The sequence below is a fragment of the Coenobita brevimanus genome, chromosome 55, assembly GCF_032717465.1.
Source record: "Coenobita brevimanus isolate Jiangsu-jjx chromosome 55, ASM3271746v2, whole genome shotgun sequence".
In the NCBI taxonomy this organism is placed as follows: domain Eukaryota; kingdom Metazoa; phylum Arthropoda; class Malacostraca; order Decapoda; family Coenobitidae; genus Coenobita; species Coenobita brevimanus.
This window is the reverse complement of record NC_137008.1, coordinates 5143359-5151183: the sequence shown is the minus strand read 5'-3', so window position 1 is coordinate 5151183 and position 7825 is coordinate 5143359. Positions and strand designations below refer to the sequence as shown.

Sequence of the window (7825 nt, the reverse complement as noted above, 5' to 3'; positions counted from 1 at the left end):
TAACGCAAACAACACGGACAGGATGAGGAGGAAGTGTCTGGTTTTTGATCACCTTCGAAAGAAATTCCGTACCTCCTTCTCTCCATACCGAGACCTCGTCATAGACGAGACTCTAGTGCTATGGAGAGGTAATATTGCTTTTCGTCATCATATCCCCAGCAAAAGACACAGGTTTGGCTTCAAAATCTTCGTGATGTGCATCTGTAAGACTGGGTATGTGCAGGACATAGTCCTGTACACAGGTGTTAAGACAGACATCACAGAAGATAGAAGTTTGGGACTCTCAGGCGCTGTGGTAAAAACGATGATCAAGGAATACCTTCATCGTGGGCACGCCTTATACCACGATAATTGGTACACAAGCCCCCTTCTCGCCAGGTATCTTCACCTGCAGGAAACTGGTCTGTGCGGCACTGTAAAGAACCGTCGGCACATGGTGAAGGTGGGGAGGCAGCTTCAGAAAAACGAGGTTGTTTTTTACTAATCACATAATATCCTCACAACAGCATGGCACCACAACAACGAAGTATTCCTCCTCTAATCTGTTCATCGGCCCCTTCAAAACCACACAGACAGTGTAGATTTCAAGGCAGAAGGGCGGCGCCACGTCTGGAAACCAGAACCTGTCTTGGCGTACAATGTGAATATGTAACAGGTGGATCAATCAGATGCCATGATTTCCTGCGTTGACTGTGCCAGGCCCACGATGAAGTGGTATAAAAAATTATTCTTCCATCTCCTCGACATCACCATCTTCAATGCTCACTATCTCCACGCACGTACCACTGGCATCCAGGAGACCTTCGAGGGCTATATTCGCGAGCTGGTGCGGGAAATAGTGGGAGAATATGGGGAAGATAGAAGCACTACTCGTCACCACCACACCGCCGCCACACCTCTCCGTATCACCTCTAGACACTTTCCCAAAATCGTCCCTCCAAGTGGAACACGTCAGAATCCCCAGCGGAGGTGTCACGTGTGTGCAAACAGCACTGTAAGGCCACGTACTCAGCGCAAGGACTCAAGGTATATGTGTTCAGAGTGTGATGTAGGACTGTTCATATACCCATGCTTCGAGGAGTATCACACTCTCGCTAACTATTGAGAAACAATAGTGTGGTAATGACGAGCGATAAAAAGACGCTCACAAAGTGTTGCAAATACGAAAAAAGACGCTCAGAAAGTGTTAAAAGTACTGCATACTGTGATGACGTGTTGTAATTATTTCCACGTTGAGTACACCGCTTCCCGTCCGATCAGCGAAGTTAAGCAACGTTGGGTCTGGTTAGTACTTGGATGGGTGACCGCCTGGGAACACCAGATGCTGTTGGCATAACGTTCTCCCTACGTGTCGAGTGGGGTTGGTGGAGGATTAGTGCCCCTCCCTGTAAAACAATTAACTCTAAGCCCTTGACCACCCCGTTTGGGATACATGGCGTCTGGCAATGGATGGAAGTGTAAGGACTGAACGTTGTGGAGTAAAGTTTTACGTATGTTCTCGTAAGAGTTAGACGATATATGCACAGTGAGATGATCAAAAATACGCTAGTAATGTCTGTGTATACTGAAGGCATATTGTAAATAATTTACCGTAAGAGAAAGGGCTGTACATTGTGAAGTCAAGTTATGCATATTTTCTCGTAACTCAAAGACAATGCATTCACAGTGATACGTATAGTGTTGCATGAATAAGTGATTTTTTTTTTCCCAAAAACACAATTTCTTTATTAAATATATATATATTTTTTTTTATTGTGGGTGTGAAGTGGACAGAAAAGTGTTAAGACCATTCCTATATCTTCCCTGAGTCACGATGGCGAGAATACCCGAGGTTACCTTGCATAGAAAACGGGATTCCTCTCACCGCCACTGGGGATTCCCGCTGGCTCACACCTGCAGGCGGCCGGAGGGACTACGAAAAACGCACTTCCAGCCTCCGGTGAGATTTTTTATGGTCATATTCGTTTTTTTCACATCAAAATCTATAAGTTTAGCCAAGAAAAAAAAATAAAAAATTGGCCGGCACGGGGGTGACACTTAGGACTTGAAGTGGCCAGCACACAGCGGGTTAATGTCTTACGCTATTGATATTCTTTTATGTTACTGAGCAAATAATCACAGCTTTTTAAGATTAATTGGACACACTCTAGACAAATGTTTTTACTACACACTAATTGTAAACCTATATAATGCTTAAGCATGACTCACAGCTTCACACAACAGTTTAGATATTTAACAAAGAAAAATATGCTCTTCAAACAGCGCGGGGAATGTGTTTATCCCAGTGGTGGTGACATCTACCGGAATACTAGGCTTTTCTGAAGCACCCCACTCCTGGACCTGTGTGAGTCAAGTGTACAAACGGTGGACGTGTCCATTTGCTGTCCGTTCAACTGTTCGCGAGACGAGGTACGGAATTAAGTTTCCAAAACACATAATCATTTCTCATTAAAAAAAAAAAAAAGAAAAATGGAGTAGCTCAGTCAGCTAATAGCCCAAACATAATTTAAAGTAGCCCCCAAAAGTAGCAGGTAGCAGATTTCAAATTTAAGTTCGTTTTGTTCGTTTAAAAATTCCCTGCACGATACATTAGTCCGGTCAGTGGGTTATGGGCTGGTTAAAAAAATAGTAAGGGGGGAGGACAAGACCTGGGGCTTGCCCAGCATACACGTTCTGTCTCCTGGTTGGCTTTGTGGTGTGTGTGTCAAATTTAAGTAGCATTCATGAAAAGTAACCCAATCTGCTACTTGTAGCCCAATCTGGCAACACTGCGTGGCCGCTCGCTACTGGGTGGCAGCAGGGTTGCCAGGTGTTCGATAAGAGCTGACGGCCACATCTACGGCCAAATCGGCCAAACTTTCACCAGTTCCAGCCAAATTTCAGAAAAATTCGGCCAAATGCGAAAATATTATAGGTGGTACAAGACAACAACAATAATAAAATAATGAAATAAAACACTAATAAAATAATTGCACTCAGGGGCTATACGCCACAACACAAAATAACTAGCTCGATAAATAAATAAACAAAAAAATGTAAAGTGTATTAAGACTTACCTTTTGTAAGACATTGAAGATATTAGTTGAAGTATGCAAGAACATCATCTGCTTCATCATTCTGGTCTGTAGTGCCAAACATGTTTACTGTATTGAACAGCTCCATCATGCGAGTTGTTACCTTGAAGTCCTTACAGCACATGCTTTGGAACTGAAGATGCGAGCGAATTCGGATGATTGCATCCAAAATGTCTGTATGAAGCCGATTTCGTGATTTACTTTTTGTTAGTTACCGTGGAGAATATTCTTTCAACCACGCATTGCTAACCGGGGTTGTTAGACCAGCCAGGGTATAATCAGCTAATTCTTTGAAGATACATTTTCCTGATGATGTCTTGTACTGTAACACTCCAGACCAAACAGAAACACAGTCTGAAGGATTTTGACCATTAAAAACTGACTCTTCTGCCCATGTCAAGTGCAATATTTTCCTGTACTCTTCTTCAATATGCTCTTCATTACAGCTGTGCAGGTGAGGTAGAGGTAAATTTGCGAATGGTACACGTTCTACCTGGCTTAGTACCTTTTTTGGAGTGAATGCACTTAATCCTGTGAAGATGTCTGTTGCAACTGGAAGTCTTTTCTCCACTTGGTTTAAGGCTTCTTGTAAAAGTTTTCAGCATCTTTCTTTTACTTCATCTGCCTTACGTACAGCTTCAACAGAATGATTTTGACTGATGAAGAAGGCATTTAACTCCTGTGCAAATTTAGCATCGTAGTCCACCTTGTGTTTGGCAGTGCTTTACCTATTCTGTCAACAACTCTGTCTTTCAAACTGTTGTGATGCAGAACCAGTTCTTTAACCAGTTCTTCTGGGTCAGCATCAGTTGCTTGGAAGTGTGAATTAACTCTCTTGAATTCTGTGACAACTGGTGTGACAAAGTGAAAGTACAGCTTGTTAACAGGATCTCTGAGCATACTGAGGATTCCTTGTGTCTTTTAGCGGCAAGAGACAGCTGCCACTGGTAATGCAGCAGCAAAATAGGCCTGTAGCTCTTCCCAGTTTACTAAAATATTGTAAAGAACCTTTCCTCTAACACGCCAACGGGTATTTGAAATCTTCTGAAAAGGAACTGGAGTTCCCTTTCGTTCTTCATTGAGATCCACTGTAAGAAAAAGTTCCTTGTACGCCTCTCTGCGAATGATGCTCTTGCTAAACCATTTGGGGATTTCGTGCAAATGATATCCAAGACTCGATGGAAGTTTATCAAATTCCTTTTCAACACAGAGGGATAGCGAGTGGCAAACGCATTTGTTCAGCAGACAATCTGGCGACTGCTGTCTTACTCTGGACCGCACAGAGTTGTGCTCTCCTGTCATCAAGGACACGCCATCACTCGCGAACCCGACACAGTCAGACAGCGTCAATCCTATCTTCTCTAATACAGTACTCAGTGATAAGAATATATCACTGCCTGTAGCACCAACAAGTGGAACCAAACCTGCAAATCCTGTGGCAAGTTTGGATTTTGATTCACTAAAGTATCTAATTATAACACAAACATGTTTGTTTACTGCCAGGTCTGTTGACTCATCAACAAGCACTGAGAATTTCTTACCCTTTACATCCTCTTTTAACTCTTCAAACAAGGCTGGAGAAATTACTTTAGAAATACACTTAGTGCACTTGGTACGATGAACCTGTATATTCTGTAGTTCACTTCCTTTTCCATTCTTCCTCATAATTTCACCAAGATGGTCAATGCTAGATGTGCTACAGTGGCATGAGATAGCCACGGCTAATTCTAGTTCCACACGTTTTTTCTCTTCATTTTCTCACCCTCTTGGAGAGAACATTTCGTGCAACGCCCTACTGCCAGACACCGCTTTCACTCTACTTACATGTCCTTTGGATTTTTCATGTTCTGTCATGCAACTTGCCTTGGGAGCGAGCTGAGTTTTACAAAGTTTACAGAAGGCATTTTCACTACCATCACTTGCCTTCGTTACTCACAAACTTTTCCTCCCATGATGTGTTGTATTTTCTGCCATTATCGTACAGTTCTTTCCATTTTGTTGTTGATGCCATGACGTAGCAAATAAGCCAGGTTAGGTCTAAGAAGGACACAAGAATCTCACAAGAGTCACGAGAACCGGCAGTCTGAAATGAATGATCGTGGTGGCTGGGTATTATGGTCGTACCATTCTAAAGTGGCGGTTTGGGTGGGGCACGAACCTCTGTACAGTGTTGCCACGTTTTCCATACTCGCGATGCCCCTATCTCTCTCTCCTGGGGGGATGTGCATCACCCTAGGGAATTTTGTTTCTTTTATGTCTTATAAACTTGTGCTTTCATTTCTTTATTTTGTTTTTTATTATATTATTGTTTTACATATGACGCTAGATGACTCTGGTGTTACGGCGCCTTTTCATTCAATTATTCTCGCCCTCCTCCCTTCCCTCCCTTCATCTTTCCCTCAGCTCGACAATGCACTCAACACTGTCCCTTGCCTGCCTTCTCTCTCTCTCTCTCTCTCTCTCTCTCTCTCTCTCTCTCTCCTGGGGGAGATGTGCTTCACCCTTGGGAATTTTGTTTCTTTTATGAGTGACTTATAAACCTGTGCTTTCATTTCTTTATTTTGTTTTTATTATATCTAATTATGTTTAAAAATATTATTGTTTTATATATGGCGCCAGATGACCTCGTTGTTGTGGCGCCATGATTTGTTTTCATTCAATCACTCTCTCCCTCCTTCCTTCCCTCCCTTCCTTCATCTCTCACTCAGCTGCACTCAACACTGCCCCTGGTCAGCCTTCCCCCCCCCCTCTCTCTCTCTCTCTCTCTCTCTCGTCTGTGGTATTTTAGGATACATTTTGGTTATTTTCTTTTACGTTATAATGTACATATTGTAAATTTGACTATTTCCACACCACCCAGGAGGTTAAAGTCTCGGCGCGTTTTTTTTAAGAGGTGTCCCCAAACAGGCCTATTCCTCTATCCCTCACAGATGCCCAGGTTGGACTGGGTGTGTGTGAGTGTTGCCGCTCACGAGGGTTTAATGTATATATTTTTTTTACTACGAAACTGGCATATTTTTGCTTATATTCCTGCACATTATCTTATAATCATATTTGTGACATTATTACCAACCCCAGAAATACGGTAACAGCCAATAAAAGTGACTACTTTTTTTTTAAGCACGACTGTAAAATAATTATGCCACGTTTCTGTATTGCCGTATAAATATTTTACGCATAATCAGTTTACTGTTCTTCCATATATTATAATACACACGTTACCATTATATTCTTATGTGTTTATCTTATTGTGATGCCTATTACATATATCAGAGCCGTTCACATAGCGGGTATGGAACACGTGGCACCACTGTACAGGGGTTCGTGCCCCACCCAAACCGCCACTTAAGATTGGTACCACCATAGTATAGGTTCGTCTCACTCAGTCCGTTTGTTTCCTGTATGGTTACTAAGGTATCAGGCAGAGGCTTACTCAGTGTTGCCAAATGCCCCGACCAAATTCTGCTAAACAAGAAACAAAATTCTGCTAATACTATCCAAATTGCCGTATTTCGGGCCTTCCGGCCAAATGGTTTGGCCGTAGAAGCCTTCGTCTTTCATGGCCAAACAAAACTGTTCAAGGCCAAATTTCACGAATTTGGCAGAAAAATCGGCCACCTGGCAACCCTGGGTGGCAGGCTGCCTGGGCGCGACTGAAAACATGCCAGATATCGCCTACTATTTAATCAAAGTAGTAACTCTAAAATACTAAAGGACCTTAACCCCCAGACACTGGGCGATTTATGGCATGGTCATCACCTCACTATGGGTAATTTTTCCAGAATAGCTTGTTTTCAAACTTCATATCAGGGAAGTATAGAAGTTGGGAAAACTAACTCTTTTCCTTCCAAATGAAACCATCCCAAGGTCTGCAGGTTGTTGCGTTGATGAGTAATGACGAGATCAGAAACGATCACACACACCACAAAGCCAGCCAGGAGACAGGACGTGTGTGCTGGGCAATCCCCAGGTCCTGTTCTCCCCACTTACTACTTTTTAACCAGCCCATACCCCACTGACCGGGCTAATGTATGGCCCGGCCTGCACTATATGTGCCGGAAATCTTTGAACGAACGAACAGAAACGATCTCCACCATAAGAATATTAAATACTAAAGGCCCATACTTCCCTGTCACCACCCTGCAGGTGAACAACACCATCTATAACGAGCCTGTGGACGTTGCTAGCATCCTCGCCAGGAGTTTTTCTCATGTAAGTAGTGCAACCAATTATGATCCGCGTTTTCAACATCATAAATGCATGGCTGAGCTACAGATCATAGACTTTGCCACAGAAGACGTAGACTCCCCGTACAACCAAGAGTTTACGCTAAATGAACTGCTCCTTGCCCTTAAATCCTGTAAAGACACCAGCCCTGGACCAGACACCATCACGTACGGTATGATCCAGCATCTTAATTAGAATAACCTGATTAAGATGTTAGCATTGTACAGTGAGATTTGGGCGTCTAAAACGTTCCCAAACTCATGGCACTTTGCGCACGTCATACTGATACCCAAAGAGGCTGGTCGTCTTATGAATCCCACTTCATTTCGTCCTATTGTGTTGACTTCTTGTCTATGTAAGGTCATGGAACGAATGGTTAATCATAGGCTTCTTTTTGTTTTGAGTCAAAGAATTTGTTAAATGATCAACAATGTGGCTTCCGTAAATACAGAAGTTCACTAGATCATTTAATGAATTTGGAGCATTGTATTGCAGAGGCATTTGCCAATAAGAATTCATGATAG

General features: G+C 42.7%; 1 pseudogene; it reads left to right on the top strand.

Moving 5' to 3' along the window:
• The first annotated feature begins 1214 nt into the window (after positions 1-1214).
• LOC145401497 (5S ribosomal RNA) lies at positions 1215-1333 on the top strand (annotated as a pseudogene).
• Positions 1334-7825: the final 6492 nt, after the last annotated feature.